This window comes from Trichechus manatus, unplaced genomic scaffold, assembly GCF_000243295.1.
Source record: "Trichechus manatus latirostris isolate Lorelei unplaced genomic scaffold, TriManLat1.0 scaffold00033, whole genome shotgun sequence".
In the NCBI taxonomy this organism is placed as follows: domain Eukaryota; kingdom Metazoa; phylum Chordata; class Mammalia; order Sirenia; family Trichechidae; genus Trichechus; species Trichechus manatus.
Window position 1 is genome coordinate 18,492,458 of NW_004443969.1, and position 19,154 is coordinate 18,511,611.

At 36.3% G+C, this 19,154-nt stretch overlaps 1 protein-coding gene across 1 annotated transcript in view; it reads left to right on the forward strand.

Moving 5' to 3' along the window:
• Positions 1 to 610: 610 nt before the first annotated feature.
• ARHGAP15 (Rho GTPase activating protein 15) overlaps positions 611 to 19,154 on the forward strand; it is a 713,811-nt gene continuing 695,267 nt past the window's right edge. The window contains exons 1-2 of the mRNA XM_023730171.1: positions 611 to 786; positions 7,201 to 7,301. The gene's annotated coding sequence lies outside the window, so the exon portion shown is untranslated. The remainder of the gene's footprint in view (positions 787 to 7,200; positions 7,302 to 19,154) is intronic.

Below are 19,154 nucleotides of genomic sequence, written 5' to 3' on the forward strand. Positions count from 1 at the left end.
GGAAACTGGCAGAGAGAACACACCAGTGTGAGAGGCACACCCGTGTCAGAGTCACAGCCAAAGTGAAGGCCACAGCCTGTGCTAAACAAGTCACTTACGTTCCCTCAAAGATGCTCAAATGACATCAAGGCTGTGGTCAGCGTTCTCTGAAGTTCTATTGCAACCTGCCCAAGACGCCATTAACTTGTTAACTGGAACAGCTCCTCATGGGTCCACTCATGAGTGAGGGAGAAGTACCAGCTGTGTGAGTCATAGGTGACTTCTTGGCTTCCCATGTCAGTATACAGAGCCTCCTAATAGCATGTGGACATACTCAAGCTTACCCAGGATAGTAGAATCTTACTTTTTAAGCCCTTGCTAGAAGGCAGAAAAAGGGGAAGTTTCCTCAGTGCTTAGCAGCTGGCTCCTCCCCCTGCTACTTGTCTAATCACACGTTTTCCCTATTAAATCAGAATTGATGAAACCTGTGTAAATTTATTGTGTTTAAAAATCAATAATCACATTATAAAATAATGATATTGTTAACTATACAAGGCAATTTCTTCAAATCAAGTGGTTGAGATGTGTGTGGTTAACTGGATCTACCCAGGAAGTGGTTTATTTAAAAGTTTGTGTGCTCACCCCAACCCCCCACCTTTTTCTTTCCTCCAGTACAGAAATTAAGCAGCATCCAACATAGGCCTACTCTTACGACATGTGACTTTACTGTTTTCCGTTTTTGTTGAAAGAGTCATTAACAGTTAGAAGTTGATGGCAGTTTCAATAACAAGTCATCACCGAGAAAAGGTAAGTAGGTTTTAACTTTATCTTGTCTGTGAAACTTAAACTTGAAAATGCTTGGTAGATTATCCTGTCTTGGTGTAAACATATAAACATTTCTATAAAATGTGATGCCTTCACCTGTGATTGAACATAAGCTTGCCTCCTTTGTGTAAAAAAAGAGTATTATTTTCTTATTCACAGCTGTCAAATTCTGAAGTCCTCTACTGAGATGTTATACAGAGATCATTTATAAACATTCTCTACTAAAATATTAAAGACAGAGTAAAGTATAGTTTCAGTTTTAAAGTGCTTTAGAAAAAAAACTACTGGAGAAAAAACGAGACTTTGTATCTTTAACAGGTTGTTTTATAAGACTATGCATTATTGGAAATCTACATAATAATAGAGAAAAGGGCATTTTCTACCAATAAGAAATAACATCTGAACTGCAGTGTGAAAGATACCCACTTTAAAGCCTTGTCTTAAAGTTAGGATTAGAAACCATTAAAAAGGTTCTCAAATATGTAGCTTATTAAATAGTCATTGAAAAGCAGGAAAGTTTTAAAATGTAAAAGACTGCTCACTAGCATAACATTTGAACATTTTTTCCTAATTTTTAATTACTATAGAAGGTAAAATGAAGGCAAGTTTCTATTTCATAATCAAAACTATGTTTAAAGACTGCGGATGTCACTGAAAAGTTACTTCTGGGAAAAATTGTAAATTAGAGACATACTTTTGTTATTTATGTAGTTATATAATTTGTCTTTTTTGAGATTTTTCCAAAATAATAAACCTTAGATACGAGATGGAATCATGCACTTACAAGAACTTATCTTTATATTGACTTCATGCTTTTATGGAATGTCTTTGTATGCTGTGACATATGTGCAGAAAACATAAAAATATTGCTAATCTCAGAGACAAATACGTAAAATAAATCTGATTGTAGATTTTTTGAAAGAATTTTAATAAAAATCCAAGATATGATATCCTCCACTCTTCCCTAATATTATTTTTATTGTGTTCTTTGACGGGAGAAGTGACGGCCCCCACAACACCTATTTTTTTGTGTGTTATTAAAAAATGGTTACAAGGTTGATAAGTAGAAACAGTTTTCTCTTATTTTATTGTCTTCTATTGAACGACACATATAAATGTTTTTTGACATGGTCAATTTAGTAGGAAATTATTAGGCACGCTAGCACACTCCATTTTAAGACCTCTTCAATTGTCAATACCGAAGCTAGCTACTTGTTGACTATTACAATAATCACAGAAAAATAGAGATTAGGACTTCGTGTTCAATACATTTTTTTATTCTTAGAGTGTAAGAAGACCTTGGTAATATGTATTTGCTTTGATATTCTGATTAGCTTTTCAATTTGTTACGTTTCCTCACAATGGAAAGTGTTATTTAAATCTGTCTTCAATATTGTGGTTCTGAGCCTCTGCATGTATAGAAGCTGTATAATTCAGATAATTTTGGTTGATATGTTATTGCTTTATTTCATCTTATTGTAAAAGAACATCACATGAATAAACATATGTAGTACTTACACTTTAGCAAGAATAACTATCCTGATAAGCATCTGACATTGAAAAGTCCACTAAAGTTTGTTTTAACCGTTCAATAGCTTAGAAAGCTAAGTTCTTTGTGAAATAGAATGTTTCTTGCAGAAACTGTCAAAATTAAAACAAATGTTTTATGAAGTACGTTCTTAATTATTTAACATCATAGTATGAATTTAGAAAGAGCAACAAGTAGAGAAGACAGATGTGTAAAATAAGACACTGAGAACTGTTTGTAAAAACAAGTAACGCATTAGCTCTTGACCACGCAGACTAAAGCTTAGAAGAGTCCATTAGAAATGAGTAAAATGTGAATAGACTCTTAGGTTACTATCCCTTTATAAATTTTTAAGTAGATAATTAAGAAACACATTTTGGTGAAATAAACACAGTGCAGAGGATCTTATTTGGAAAATCATTTCAGAACTGAGTTATTAAGAGAATATCATGTTTTTCCACTTGGGGCCAGCATTCAACAAAATTCTGAAGGGAGAATTTTCTTCTTGGTTTTCTTCCTCTTGATCCCTTTTAATCTGTTTTGGAGCAGCCTACTCTGTCCCTAACTAGGGTCCTACAGACTTGATTACCTAGAACAGATACCTCCATGCTCCTTCCACCCCACTACCATAGCCCTTAAAACCTACCCATGCAATTTTTCAGCTCTTACAGAAATTCATGAAAATAATCCACACTCATAGGAGGAAGCTAAAGCATTTCGCTACCTTTATTAGCCAGGGCTTCCCTTCTCCCAGTGGAATTTCTACAGGGTCTCTGCAGACATGATCCAAAGGATTAGCTTAATACTGAGGACTTCAGGTTGAAGAAAGGGGACTGGTACCATAGCAAATAGTTGGGGAAATACTTTCGTGCAGAAAGAGTGTTTTGTTAACCATTAGTGTTTGCCTATGTCCGTCATGAGCCTAGTCCTACCTGTGGTATTTAAACACAGCACTTCTTAGAGCGTCTCATGTTAAAGGTGCATTATAGAGATATGACCGTTTCTCTAAGATGTTCTTGAAGAAATTTGCACCCCTCCTGTGGCATATAAAACTTAATTGCTCTGTGTTTTCAGGCTATTTTGATATTCCCATCTACTTAGAGAATATTTGACATAATTCATTGCTATCTACGTGTATTTTTAAAATAATTTAATATCATGAATTAGCTCTTTGGATACCAGAAGCATATTTTTCACATTTCAAAATGAATGCTATATAATTAGATTTTAAAATGTATCTATAAGTATTTTAAATTTCAGTTTGTAGTAGGTTAAATTTCTTTTTTTGCAAATGATAGAAAATGTGTTAAAATTAGCCTAGCCTGGGAAACTATTCTGCATGATACTGGAATGGTGGATACATGACATTAAGTATTTGTGAAAACCCATAGAACTATACAATACAAACCCAGTGTAAACTATGGACTTCAGTTAGCAATAATGCATCACTGTTGATTCATTACATTGCAACAAATGTAGCACATCAGTGCAAGATGTTAACAACAGGAGAAACTCTGTGAGGGGGGAGGAGTATACACTTCCTGCACAGTGTTTTTGTAAACCTAAAGCTGCTCTAAAAAATAAAATGTATTAAAATTAAAAAAAAAAAAAAAAAAACCTAGCCTAGGCAATACAGATATTTCTGATTTGTATAACTGAAAAGTCCAGGGGGTAGAAAGTCAAGCATGGTGGATCCAGCAGCTCATACAGAATGATAAGGATTAGGGCTCATTTTTTCCATTTCTTAGCACTTCTTTTTACTGTGCTGTCATGTCTAGCAGAAGCTTCCACTGAGCTTACAAAAAGTTCAAGACTATATCTTCTCCTTTCAGCAAACTTTGTAACAGTAACAGTTTAAAAAAGCCTCCTTCCCAGCCTCCACAGCAAAGTACTCAAATTTAGATCTGATTGGGTTGAATTGGGTCACATGACTATAGCTGACTTAATCATTGAATCTGACGACAGATAGATACCCTGACTGATGAGGCCTCAGTCACAGGCCCACTCTTGAAGAGAAGATCACCTAAATCTGGGCCACTTGGACTGTTAGCTGAAGAGAGGGATCTCCTTAAATAGACATTCAGAAAGATGCTTTCCCAGAAGGAAGGTGGTTGCGTTTCTCATAGGCAAAAGCCACAGAACTCCACTACAGAGCCACAAAATGATCACATCTAAAGCACTGCTTACTCAACTTCCTCAGACGCTACAATCAGGCAGAAATACAGTATCAGTTTAAGGCTAGATTTGAATGAAACGAGTTTCGATTAGATGAAATTAAAACATATTTTTCAACAGTTACTCCATGTTGGAGGTTCTGCAAGGTGTAATAAGATAAAAAAAGTACAATACTTGTCATTGAAAAGCTTATAGTTTAGTCTGGCTAGAATTTTAGTAATTATAACACAAATAGAATTTGTCAAATACCATGAGAGGATGCAAAGAATGTTCTACTGGGGTTCAGAAATTCATGTAACATTTCTTAAGTTTCTCTTGGGTGTCAGGCAATAAATTAAGGATTTTTGCAGGTGTTATATTATTTGACCATATCAAATAATATATGATCAAATTATATGTATATGATTTGTCTCGGAAATCAGGACAGTTTAGGGGGAAATGTTTGTGGTGATTTTCAGAGAAACCTAGGACTGGGGAAAGAAACATTCCAAGGGACAGGAAGGGAACACGTCAAAGCACAAAAATATGGAATGTCAGAGAAATTCCAAGGAAGAGTGAGTTGTCCAGCTTGGTTAGCTGGAAGTATAGTAGTGGGAGGTAAGTCCAGAAAGATAGTTTGAAATTATATTACTGTGGATTTTAAATGACCTTCTGGGTAGATTACACATAGCTCAAGGTTTTAAGTAAAAATAGGGTTTTTGTACATGAGAAATACATAATTGGATGTCCAAACTTTAACTTTTTGAGAGGTTATCTAGCGTTAAGATTTATCGAATTTTTCCATTTATCACACTGTTAAGTGACCTGTCCTTCAGGGTAGTTTGCAATAGTAGTTGCAATTAGTGAAGGGAGGTTTTTCTGTAAGGACAATCACTAACTTACCTGGTCAGGTGCCTTGAGGTTTTATACAGGCTGTGGTTATGATGATCTTTTTTTTTACCTTATAAAAGTCATTTTTGTATGTTTGTCTTTTTATTTTTAATTTGAGAATAAGTAAAACAGTGGGATATGGTTCAAATATCTAAACATAAAACCTAAATATAAAATACTTAGAAAAAATATTGCTCACAATCCTGTTTCTATCATTTACCTCCACATTAACCAGCAGGTGACCACTTTTATAATCGTTACTTTTTTTTAATCCTTCACAGTTGCTTTATGTGTGTGTACATTTGTGTACATATCTTCTTTTCTTCTATTAAAAGTCGTACACTACACATACCTCGGCATTCTGCTTTTTTTTTTTTCTTTTGACAATATATCTTGGAGATCTTTCCATAACAAAAATAAGGATCTAATACTTTGTTTTTAATTGTACTTTATATGAAAGTTTACAGAGCAAACTGGCTTCTCATTAAGCAGTTAATATTCACATTGTTTTGTGACATTGGTTGCCAACCCCATGACATGTCAACACTCTCCCCTTCTTGACCTTCGGTTCCTCATTACCAGCCTTCCTGTCCCCGTCCTTGCCCCTGGGCTGGTGTGTTCATTTAGTCTCATTTTGTTTTATGGGCCTATCTAATCTTTGGAAACCCTGGTGACACAGTGGTTAAGAGTTTAGCTGCTAGCCAAAAGGTCAGCAGTTGGAATCCACAATGCACTCTTTGGAAACCCTTTGGGGCAGTTCTGCTCTGTCCTATAAGGTCACTATGAGTTGGAATCGACTTGACGGCAACAGGTTTGGTTTTTGGTTTTGGTCTAATCTTTGGCTGAAGGGTGAACCTCAGGAGTGATTTCATTAGTGAGCTAAAGGGGGGCTACACTCTTGGGGTTTCTCCAGTCTCTGTCAGGCCAGTAAGTCTGGTCTTTTGTTGTTGTTGTTAGAATTTTGTTACACATTTTTCTCCAACCCTGTCTGGGACCCTCTATTGTGATCTTTGTCAGAGCAGTTGGTGGCGGTAGCCGGGTAGCATCTAGCTGTGCTAGACTCAGTCTGGTGGAGGCTGTGGTAGTCGTGGTCCATTATTAGTCCTTTGGACTAATCTGTCCCTTGTATCTTTGTTTTACTTCCTTCTCCCTTGCTCTAGACTGGGTGAGACCAGAGGAGTATCTGAGATGGCCTCTCACAAGCTTTTAAGACCCTAGATGCTACTCACCAAAGTGGAATGTAGAACTTTTCTTTAAAACTATGTTATGTCAGTTGAGCTAGATGTTCCCCAAGACCATGGTCCCCACAGCCCTCAGCCCAGTAATTTGGTCTCTCAGGAAGTTTGGATGTGTCTATGGAGCTTCCATGACCTTGCCTTGGGCAAGCTGTGAACAGCTGTATAGTATTCTACTGTATGGATAAATCATACTTAATTTAACCAGTCTCCTATTGATAGACTTAAGGTTATTTTCAATTTGCTAATACAAACGAATGTTTTAATGTAATTACGTACATTTGAAAATATATCATAGAATAAATTTCCAGAAATACTATTTATGAGACAAAGCATAAAATATTTTTTATAGATGTTGCAAAACTACTCTTCGTGTTAGTTTAACTTTTTGAACTTCCATCAGGGCTTAATGAGAACGCTGGTGGAAGCTCTAAAGCTTCTTCAACAGATTATGTTGCCAAACTTTTCAGGCTTTGACAATCTGTAGAAAATTGTATCACAGTATAGTTTTACTTTGTATTTCTGTTATTGTGAGTAAGATTGAGCATGTTTTAAAAGATTAAAGCACTGTTTTTTCTTCCTAAAAAGAGAATGTGTTCTTCTGCAACTGTATAATTAAAGACCAAAAGCATTAGTGAAGTTCAAGTTTTGGCTTGAGATGTCAAAGAAAGCAAGAAATTAAGGACAAGGTATGTCGAATACTCCTTTTCTAAAGCTTGAAAGAGCCAGTAGCTAAAAAGGTGATGAAATATGTATGTTCAACAAAGGATCGGAAAAAAGGAGAGAAAATATAAAAATATATTCAGAAACCCAACAAGGTCTCAGAGGAGACTAATATAGATGGGTGTAATCACAGGCTCAAGTAGATTAATTAACTTTATACTAAGGTAATCTTTTAACCTTAAACCAAAAACATCCTCTGAAGTCTTCTTAAAACCAAAGAATAGTTTAGCTTAACTAGTAAAAAATGTCTGCCTTGAGTATTATGCTTTTTAAAGATCTATATGGGATCCAATTGAAAACGACAACTTGAAAGATTAGATAGGAAACTGAGGGGGCAGTGAATTTATGTTAATGGGAGAGGAACTACTTAGAAAAGTAGGGTGAAAATGGTTACAACTCGGCGGATGTAACCAATGTCACTAAATGGTACATGTAGAAACTGCTGAACTAGTGTATGTTTTGCCGTTTATAGTCTCAACAACAAAAACAAAATAAATAAAATTATATGCATATAAAAAATTAACCTTAAACAGAAGGGAGATTAATGAGTGTAGATGTAGATAAGATAAAGTGAGGAGAGGAACTTGAGGGACTATACGCTTCAGAGCGTCTATCTTCTCTGAAATAGTAGGGAAGCTCATGTGATAGGAGTCAGCATTTCCTAAATACCAGACATGAGGCAGAATATCTTATTTTAATAATTGGCCTTGTCCATAAAACAATACAATTGTTGATTTTAAAAATAATCTTTTCTCTTTGGTGGGCATCAGCCCAATTCATTTCAATTCTACAAATACTTTTGTGCTCCAGCTAGGTACGGTGTATTGTGCTGGGAATTATTGGAGACAGAAATAATTCAATATGCTCTCTAGCCAATGAAAACTTTTTAGGTAGCTATGAAGTGCCTAATAGCAACATAAATTTAAATATATAGCTATATGGATAAATCCAATTGCATGTAAGTATTGCAAAACATGCTACTGTCAGAATCCCCAGTGTCTACATTTTGCCAAGTCAAATGACTGTTTATTTGTCTTCATATTGTCTGAGCTGTATTTGATGCAACTGAACACTTCTTCCCTCTTGAAACTCTCTTTTCACTTGACTTCTACAATATTTCATTCTCCTAGTTTTCCTCCAAATTTACTGGATGCTCCACTGTCTTCTTTGAGAATTTTTCCTCATCATTCAACCCTCTAAATGTTGAAGTGCCTTTAATCTCATCTTCATATTTCTTCTCCTCTGGTCTCACCTCTTGTCTTCAGAGTCAGTTCTCAGTTGATCATATTTAGTTCCATGACTTTAAACAGTATCTATATTCCAATTACGTCCCAAGAACCAACCTGTCTTCTCAGCAACTACCTACCAGTCATCTCTACTTCCACGTCTCAAGAGATGTCAAAATGAGTATGTTGAAACCAAACCTTTGAATTACTCCCCACCTGCCCCCACCCAACCTTTTCTTCCCCCTATTTTTGTCCATCTCAGTTAATGACACCAGCATTCAGTTGTCTGTTCAGAGCCATAATCTAAGAATTACAGTCGATTATTTTTTCCCTCACCTACCTCCACCCAAAACCATATCCAATTTATCAGCAATAAGTAAATCCTCCAAAATATAGATTTACTTCCCATTGTAGGGTCACTATGAGTTGGAATCAACTCAACGGCAATGGGTTTGGTTTTTTTGGTTTTCCCACCCTACTGTTTACTTATTTTTCTCAATAAATGCTTTTGAAAAATTATGCTGTTTACAGACTAACGGCTCTAATTTTTTATTTGTTTGTTTGTTTTGATATAGTGGCTTTCTATACAAAAACTTGCTAATGTACTACAATAGGTGATATTTTGATGACATTACAATTTTTGACAGACCATACTTACTATTTCACGTTTTAGTTTCTAGTTAGAAAAAATCACATGGAACAAAGTTGATTTGCACACTATGTTAGAATGAATTCAAGAAGGATGAGGAGGTGGCAACTTCTACAAACTTCCAGTCAAATGTTTTTGTCCTAAGGCTATTTTTCTATGCTGTTATTTATTATTAAATACAACTGGAGTGCAAGAAAACCATAAGTCCCTCAAAGGCTAAAAATACCAGTGAAGAAAAAGATGAAAAGTAAAATTAATAAATAAAATAATCTTTTTAACATTTTATATACAAACCATATTCTTTCAAATTATTGCTATTATTTATAGGGATCCATTTTTATTGTTCCATTGATGTATTTTTATATTTGTAAATGTTGATTGAGTATCTTGGCTTGGGATAGAAAGCATCATAAATTCTGCATTAAAATTAAAATGGAATTTTTTTAAAATTATTGTACTTTAGATGGAGGTTTGCAGAACAAACTAGCTTCTCAGTAAACAACTAGTACACATATTGTTTTGTGACATTGGTTACCGACCCCATGACATGTTAACATTCTCCCGTCTCGATGCTGGGTTCCCTATTACCAGCTTTCCTGTCCCCTCCTGCCTTCTAGTCATGCTCCTGGGCTCGTGTGCCCCTTGAGTCTCATTTTGTTTTAGGGGCCTGTCTAATCTTTGGCTAAAAAGTGAACCTCAGGAGTGACTTCATTACAGAGCTATAAGGGTGTCTGGGAGCCATACTTTCAGGGTTTCTCCAGTCTCTGTCAGACCAGTAAATCTGGTCTTTTTTTGTGAGTTAGAATTTTGTTCTACATTTTTCTCCAGCTCTGCCTGGGACCGTCTATTGCGATCCCTGTCAGAGCAGTCAGTGATGGTAGCCAGCCACCATCTAGTTGTGCTCAACTCTATCTGGAGGCAGTGATAGCTGTGGTCCATTAGTCCTTTGGACTAATCTTTCCTTTGTGTCTTTGGTTTTCTTCATTCTCTAAAATGAGAATATTATTATTTTATTTAACAGCTTTTCACATGCTAGGAATGAATTAGACATTAAGAAATGTGTAGATGTATATCAACATATACTGAATTAAATACATTTCTCACCACCTCCACTGCTACTACTACAGAATTCTCCTGACTGGTCTCCCTGTTCTATGTTACCCTCGATAGTCACTCTCAATGGAGTAGTCAGAATGATCTTCCAAAGCCTCAAATTCAAACAACTCTCCCACTAAAAGATTCCAAATGATTTCCTATTATACTTCAAATTAAGTTCAAACACCTTTCATGATCTTCAAGGCCTTCTCTACCTCATTATCCTGCTTTTTATTTCCTTCCTAGCATTTTTGATATGGCGAATTATTTATTTGTTAACTTGCTCAGTGACTGTCTATGCCTTAGAATATATGGTCCATGAGAATACTGACCTTGTCTATGTTTTTGCTACCTAGATGATAGAACAAGGTCGGCATATAATAGACAGTAAATATTTGTTTAATGAAAGAATAAATGCTATAAAATTTACTGAAGTTTGCAGGATCAGAGAAGGGTTTCTAGAGATATGTGACTTCTCCAAGGTCGACAAAATATGATCCGTTTAGAGGTATAAAATCTATAAACATATTTCAAACAGATGATATTACATGAGTACATTTGGAGTAATCTGGCAATGATAACACCTGGGTCAGAATTCTGGATTTATTATATACTTGTATATATTTATTCTAAAACTCAGGACAAATAACCTGCCACCTGAAAACATACTAACGGAAAACCTCAACAACTGCTAAGTATTTAAATTTTAAGCTATTTTACTAAAACCTTGGCAAAAGTTGGTGGTTTGTACCCACCAGCTGCTCCATGAGAGAAAAAATCTGGTGATCTGCTCCTGTAAAGATTACAGCCTAGGAAACCTGATGGGCAGTTCTACTGTGTCCTATAGGGCTGCTGTCAATCATAATCAACTCAATGGCACACAACTACAACAAAGATTGAATAATTTTATTTTTACTCTAGATAAATTTTCTGAAAACTTAGAGAACTTTTTGTTCTAGGCTCTACTGACGTAATGCGAAGCTTATAGTCAAAACGGGATATTGTTTTAAAAGAAGATGAAAGGTAGAATGCTCAGGAAATTGGGTGCTGAATCCAGGGTAACTTTTGTTACTGTTAATTTATCTGTTTTATTTTATTTCATATTATAACTTTAAGGCCAGAAACAGAAACTGAGCATTGGAGCCGGTATTCATCTTTCTGCTAAATGTACTGGGGAAATCAAGTAACCTGAGGCCTCAAGATAACATCACCTATTTATAACCTGATAATTCTCCTAAAGGAAGTGGAATGTTGGAAGAAAAAATAAGTGTTGATTACCTCAGTGCTGTCTTCAACACTGTGGTAGACACTATGGGGTTACCAAATATATACAATATTCCCCTATTCTCAGGATGCTTACAGGAGCATGGGATATTCATCAGTATCAATTATTAGAATGGGGTTGTTAATAATCATAATCATAGCTATGATGTTATTTAATGCTTATTAGGTGCCAGGTGTTTTGCATACATAATAGCATTAAAAAAAAAAACCAAACTCATTGCCATTGAGTTGATTCTGACTCATAGCGCCCCTATAGGACAGAGTAGAACTGCCCCACAGGGCTTCCAAGGGGCAGTTGGTGGATTTGAACTGCCAACCTTTTGGTTAGCAGCCAACCGCTTAACCGCTGTGCCACCAGGGCTCCATAATAGCATAAGTATCCATAAAAATCATGTAAGAGAGTTAATGTTTCCATTTAAGGATAAGGAAGCTAATATTAAGAGGTTAAATGTCCAAATTTACAGAGATATTAGATAGGCTGGATCATGATTTGTTGGCAGATCTAGGTAATACAATAGTCCATGTTATGTTGACTATTCCATGCTACAATTTCTAAGCCTGTTTAGTGTCAGCAGTTAAGCAATGCTGGATTCCATTCTTGAGGCCCTAGAGTCTGAAAGGGTCTAAAAGGACCCTGCATTTTTTGATGTCCTAAAACAATGCCATCTGTGGAAATCTGATTGCTTGTTCTCTGCATATATTGCCTCATGTAGAGATTGTTAAAACATCTGAAGATCACACTTTTGCATTGGTTTCTGTCATACTGCAGGTGAATTTTCCACTTCTAAATCTCTTTATATCTCCTCTGGATCTTCCGTCTCACCTCAATCCCTAAATCCTCAAAGATTCCTTCTTAGACCCTTGCTGTCCAATATAGTAGCCATTAGTCACAATTGGCTACTGGGCACTTGAAATGTGGCTAGTCTGAATGGATTGTAAAATAAACACCAGATATCAAAGACTTAGTACTAATAAAAAGAATGTAAAATATCTCATTAAAATCTTTTACATTGATTACATGCTGAAATAATAAATTGTGATATATTGGGTTAAATAAGATGTATTTTTGAAATCAATTTCATCTATTTCATTATACTCCTCTAATGTGGCTACAAGAAATTATAAATTACTTATGTGGCTCACGTTATATTTATATTGGATGGCACAGCTCTAGACCATCTTCTCTTCTCAAAAGACTCCTTTACATTCTTATTCATTATTATGGTTTACAGTTAATTCCTCAGATATGGTCCTTAAATTTCCTTCTTCAGCCTCAGACTCTTTTCCAAAATTGTTCTTCATTTGTGATTGTCACCTCTTCCATGATTTCTCATCAGCAGTTCAAACTGAATGAATATGGAAACTCATAACCTCTCCGAAGAATCCTTCTCTTCCTCCTTTTAATTTCTGTTATGACACCTCTATTCCTTAAATCATCTAAACAAGTGATCTTGGAATCTTCTTAGACTCCTTCATATCACTTATTCCGTACAGCCAATCAATTGCTACGTTTTAATGGCATTCATTCTCTTCTTTCCAGTTTCACTTGTTGTAATAGTAACTAATCTGGTCACCCATTAAGTCTTGTCTAAGCTATGGCACCGCCACTTAACCAGTTGCTATTGGGTCGATCTCCACGTGTACGAGTAGAGCTGTCCTCTGTAGGGTTTTCAATGGCTTTTTTTTTTTTTTTGGAAGTAGATCACCAGGGCTTTCTTTCTAGATGCCTCTGGGTGGACGAGAACTGCCAATCTTTTGGTTAACAGACAAGTGTGTTCACTTTTGCCCCACTCAGGGGCAAACTATGGCAAAGGAGTCTTATTTGTTTCTGTGCCTACTATTTCTCTTAGCCCTTTTATTTTTCCTATTCCATGTCTTCAGGGTGTTGGTTGGGTTCAAGTTAATTAGTACACATAGGACTATCTATCATCTATTTATAGTCTATTTAGAGTTTTCAAAGTAATTTTGCATATGATATTTTGCTTGATCATTCCAGCAAGCCAGTGAGAAAAGCAAGATTTTTAATGGATTTAATAGAAGATGACAATGAAACATGGGACTATGGAATTGTTTGAGGACATACAGGGATTAAACATATATCTGATGCAATTTCTCCCAAGTTCTTGTCTAGAAATTTTTTCTCCCACATAGAGATAGTAAAGATATTAAGAACACAGTCTTGGTAGTCAGAAAAACCAAAATTCAAAACTGGACTCCACCACTTGCTGGGTATTAGATACATTATTGGGAAAACTACTTAATCGATCTGAGCCTGAATTTCCTCATCTGTAAAATGTGGAGTTTTCTCATAAAAATATATATACTTTTCCTGGTGCCTGGAACGTAATAATGGATTTTAAAAAGTTAAGTATAGTACTACTAGGGGTAGTAGTAGTAGTAGTAACTGTTACATCAGGTTGTCTTGAATCAAAAGATGACCATTCTTTTTCCTTCAGTAGGATATTAAATACTTCCAGGATAATTTTGATTTAATTCAATTCTGAGTATTAAGATACGTTTATGACACTTGTCAGAAACAATTTATTGCTGTTAGTTTCATTTCCTACATACAGCCTTACATTAAAGCCAAGTGTGGGAGAGGGAAGCAGAGCAAACTGTCTTCTTCTTTGTTTATCTAGTTTGGGTTGTTATGGAAACTTTCCTCCAAGGAGCTCAAGATGTGTTCTCAGCAAAAATAACCTTTAATTTTGAAGAATTAATATTTAGCATACCTTGCAATTCAAAAACTGGTAGGCAGCCATTGACTCTTGGACCTGAGATTAAAAAAAAAAAAATGAAAAGAAACTATAGAGACAAGAAGAGAGGAAAAAAGTAGAATTCTTTTCATCCACTTTTATTTTATACCTAATCTGTGCTGAGGGTTGTAAGGTGGTAACATGGCTGGGCCATGATGTAGATATGGCGGGGTCAATCAAAATGGGTCTAGGGAGGGCAAAGAGGAAATGAAATTGGGAGGTCCTGGGTCTAGGATGCTGACCTAATTGAAGAATTATTGTTTTGTTTTTTAAAAAATTTCCCCTAGGGAAATCAACTCAGTATTCCACACACGAAGGTTGTATGAATGCACCACTCTCAGTTCTAACTCTGAAAGAAGTCGGTATTAGGGCCTTCAATTAAAGAGAGCAAGATGAGGTAGTGGGGAATCCAAGTGACTGACAAAATGCTAGGGAGATCAGTAAATGCAGTGCTGCCTTTGGAGAGCTAGGTTTATCCTACAGGCCACCTAAAAGTGTGGCTTCAAGAAAGTGAGCCGAAGGTTCAGCCTGGGAAACCAGACTGAAAGGAAAATTGGAGACTAGACAGCGTGGAAGCGGGAGGCAATATCACTTGGGGCAGAGGTGGGAGGAAGAAGACAATAGTGGCTGGTCTGATTTCCTTTGACCATAATGCATTGTATCTCAGGAACATTTGGTAGCACTAGATGTGGAGAGGTGGAGAGGAAACACCAGCATCCAACAACACTTGGGACTGGTAATTACAGGCATTCTAAGTATGGTGACACACCTGAACTTGTTGAAAATGCTTATGGGTTTGTCTGTTTGTTTGTTTTGCTGGTGCTGAGGGAATTAGAGGCAGGGGATTGCAAACAGACACCAAGAGCCTGCAATGTTCTAGGTACTGAACAGAGCAACACTGGCAAATATAGTGTCTGACTTTAAGGAGCCCACAGTTAATTTAGGTAGAAGAGACAACTCAAATCAAGAACAGAGAACAATACAAGTCAGAGTATGATTATCTGCCAAAATGTAATAGGAAGAGCTTAGGAGGTCACAGCAGAGATGGGGGTTGGGAAGAGGAACTTACTTAGCAATAAGCAAAGAGCACAGCACAGTATCCTACTCTTTGTAATTTGACATCATGTTGAAAAAATTGCAGGCAAAAATAAAACCATGTTAACGTGTGATGAAACTCTTTCTAAATCAGTCTCTTTGTTCTGCTTTCCATTTCTAATTCTACTAGCTTGGATTTAAAAATAATAAGAAGCTGAAAATGCTATTGATTTAGTATGCAGTAGAAATTTTGATCAACCCATACATCAGAGGAGCAATTGTCATAGAGGTGACCTGATGCCAGGACTCATAGTCACAAATGTCTCCAGACCAGTCAAGGCATCTATGTGAGTGACATAGTCAGGAAGGGACCATGGGCCAGCAAGAACTTGCCCACCTGAAGGATGTAGAAACTGCCCATCTCTAGCTGACTGCTACCATGCAAGCTTTGGCGTAGTTTTCCACGTTTTAGGATTTTTCAAGAGAACTCGCACAGATATACACCTTCTTCTAAAGTAAAAACCCTTATTCTTCAATTAGGAACTGATTCAGAACGTTCCAAAACATTATTCAAGCCCAACAACATATGTCTGTGGGTGAATTGGGTGGGCTGTCTATGGGTTTTCCACCTATTCTTGAAATTATAGCTGCTCCTAAGAAAGCAGGAGGAAATCCTAATAACTAGACAGAACTGGAGTCCTCCAAATTACTGCCATGTACATAATACAAATCAAACCTGTTGCCGTCAAGTGGATTCTGACACACAGAAACCCTATAGGAAAGAGTAGAATTGCCTCATAGGGTTTCCAAGGAGCAGCTGATGGATTCGAACTGCTGACCTGTTTGGTTAGCAGCCATAGCTCTTAACCACTGCACCACCAGGGCTCCTGTATACATAACAAACTCTAATAAATGTTTAAAAACTGACTAGAACGTTAGATTATTCTATGAAAAAAATCCATTTATGTATAGCTTTTTCATTTAGCTCCTTGTTTAGTTTGTCAAGCTTTTGTGACTGGGTTCATTTTCCTAACTTGAAAGAACAAGCTTTCTCCTGCTGAACACTCTCCCCATAGTATCTTTTTTACCTATTGAAAGATGTCTCCAAAAGTTTAACTCTTGTAAGTAACGATGACTATAGTATCCTTGCTTTACCTGTTATTTTGGAAGTCACATGATTTAGGTTATGCACCAGAATCTCCACACTTGTGTGGATGTAATGTTGTGGGAAAAATAAAAGAAAACAAAGTATTTTATACCTGACGTAGTGGTAATAGTAGTGACTAAGATTTAAACACACACACACACTAATTCTACCAGTATACAAGAAGGGGAAATGCAGCTCGGGTGTGGTTGTATAACCTATTTCATCACACATGTTATTATCTATTATAGCCTCAGAAGTAGTCACTGACAAAGAATATAAGTGAATAAAGATAAGAGTTTTTTGTTGTTATTTTGTGCCATTGAGTCACTTTTGACTCGTAACTACTTTGTATAACTGAGTAGAACCGCCCCATAAGATTTCCTAAGCTATAATCTTTACAGCAGCAGATCACCAGGTCCCCCCCAACCCCCGACCAGGTGGTTGGTTCAAACCTCAAGACTTTCCAGTTGGCAGCCTGTCTTAGTCATCTAGTGCCACTGTAACAGAAATACCACAAGTGGGTAGCTTTAACAATAAGAAGTTAATTCTCTCACAGTCCAGTAGGCTACAAGTCCAAATTCAGGGCATCAGTTCCAAGGGAATGCTTTCTCTGTTGGCTCTAGAGGAAGGTCTGTGTCATCAATCTTCCCTTGGTCTGGGAGCTTCTCTACCAGGAAACTCAGGTCCAAAGGACGCACTCTGCTCCCAGCACTGTCTTCTTGGAGGTATGAGGTTCCCATGTGTCTCTGCTCACTTCTCTCTTTTATATCTCAAAAGAGATTGGATTAAGACAGTATCCAATCTTGTATACCACATCAGTATAACTGCCACTAATCCATCTTATTAGATCATAGTGATTGAATTTACAACACATAAGGAAATCACGTCAGATTACAAAATGGTACACAATTATATAATACTGGGAATCATGACTCAGCCAAATGGATACACACATTTTTGGGGGGACATAATTCAATCCATGACACAGCCTAACAGAGCACTGAACCATTGTGCCACCAGGGCTCTTTAAAGACAAGATAGAAAGAACAAAAATGTTTAATATTTTTTTAATTAAACAGATAAACCTTACAACCATATTAAGGCTCTAAATATTTATTCATTCTCTTTTGACTTTAATTTGCTCAAGCTTGAATCGTATATTTTGCTTATTGTGAGGAGCCTAAATTAAAATAGTAATTTGGCTACATAACTAATTCAAATTATATAAGCATTCAGTTAACTGGAACCTAGTTAGGCAGATATCTCATCTATCTCCTCCTCTACCCACCACTTCCTGGAAAAAAAGCTCTTGGAATTCTACTTTGAGGAAAGAGAAGCCGAAAAAAAATTGTTTAAATGGGAGATCTATCCCCCAGAATGGATTGACACAGTGGCTGGGACAATAGGCTCAAGCACAGCCATGATTGTGAGGATGGTGCAGGACAGGGCAACGTTTCATTCTGTTAAACATAATGTCGCTATGAGTTGGAGCCTGCTTGATGGCACCTAATAACAACAACAAGCCCCAAAAAACTCTTGAACTGAGGTTCCTATTGATGCAGCTGAAGCTCTTCAGGAGTCTAAACCTTCAAAAGAGCCTTCAGTTATATTTACTCTAGAAAGAAAATGATCTATTTTAGAATATAAAGTGAATGTAATATATTGAAGGATCTTCAAAGACAAGGCTTAAAAATCTCAGTCAAAAACTTTCAACATAAGTCATATGACCTGTTGTTTTCTGCCCACCTGTTGGATAAATCTTCCTACTTCATCTTGGGTCCCCTTCTGTCATTCTTTACACAGTGGTGACCGGAGATCTATCTAATTACTGTACACTACTATTACCTTTCAGACTGTAGTTCTTCTCAACTCTTGTGGCTGGGAGAGTTCTCCAGCATCTGTTCACTTCATATAGACACCTGGATAAATGATGGGAGATGATGGGACCTTCCAATTAAAACAAATATAAATTACGCATAAAGTTATCCCTACATCATACCAAATACAAAAACTATTTCCACATGAATCATAGTTCTAAAAAAATAAAATAAAACCAAACAACAACAAAATGACTCTTTTAGAGAAAAACGTAAGAGTAGCTTTGTGTCCTAGAGTAGGCAAGATTTTGTAAAAGGACAAAAAAGGCACTAATTGTAAAATAAAATGAATTATAAATAGGACAATATTAATACTAAGTACTTCTAATAATGAAAAGATATAATTGAGACTGTAAAAAAGCAACCCATACGAGGGAAAAGATAATTATTGGAACATATATTTAAAAAAAAACTTGTATCCAGAATATATAAACAACTCCTACAAATCAATAAGGAAAAGATAGACCACCTAACTGAAATATGAGCAAAAGTCTTGAACAGGCATACCATAAAAAGAATTTTACACAGCAATGAGAATGAAGGATCCTACAATTACACAAACAAAAGTTTGAGTGAAATAAGCCTGTCTCCCCTCCATAAAAAAAGTACTTACTATAGATTTCCATTTATATAAAGTCATAAAAATAGTCAAAACTAAGAAGACAATCATGGTTACCCTTGGTGGGGTTTGGGGTGGGTAGTGATAGGGGCTTCTGGAGTGCTGATAGTGTTGTGTTTCCTGTCTGGGTG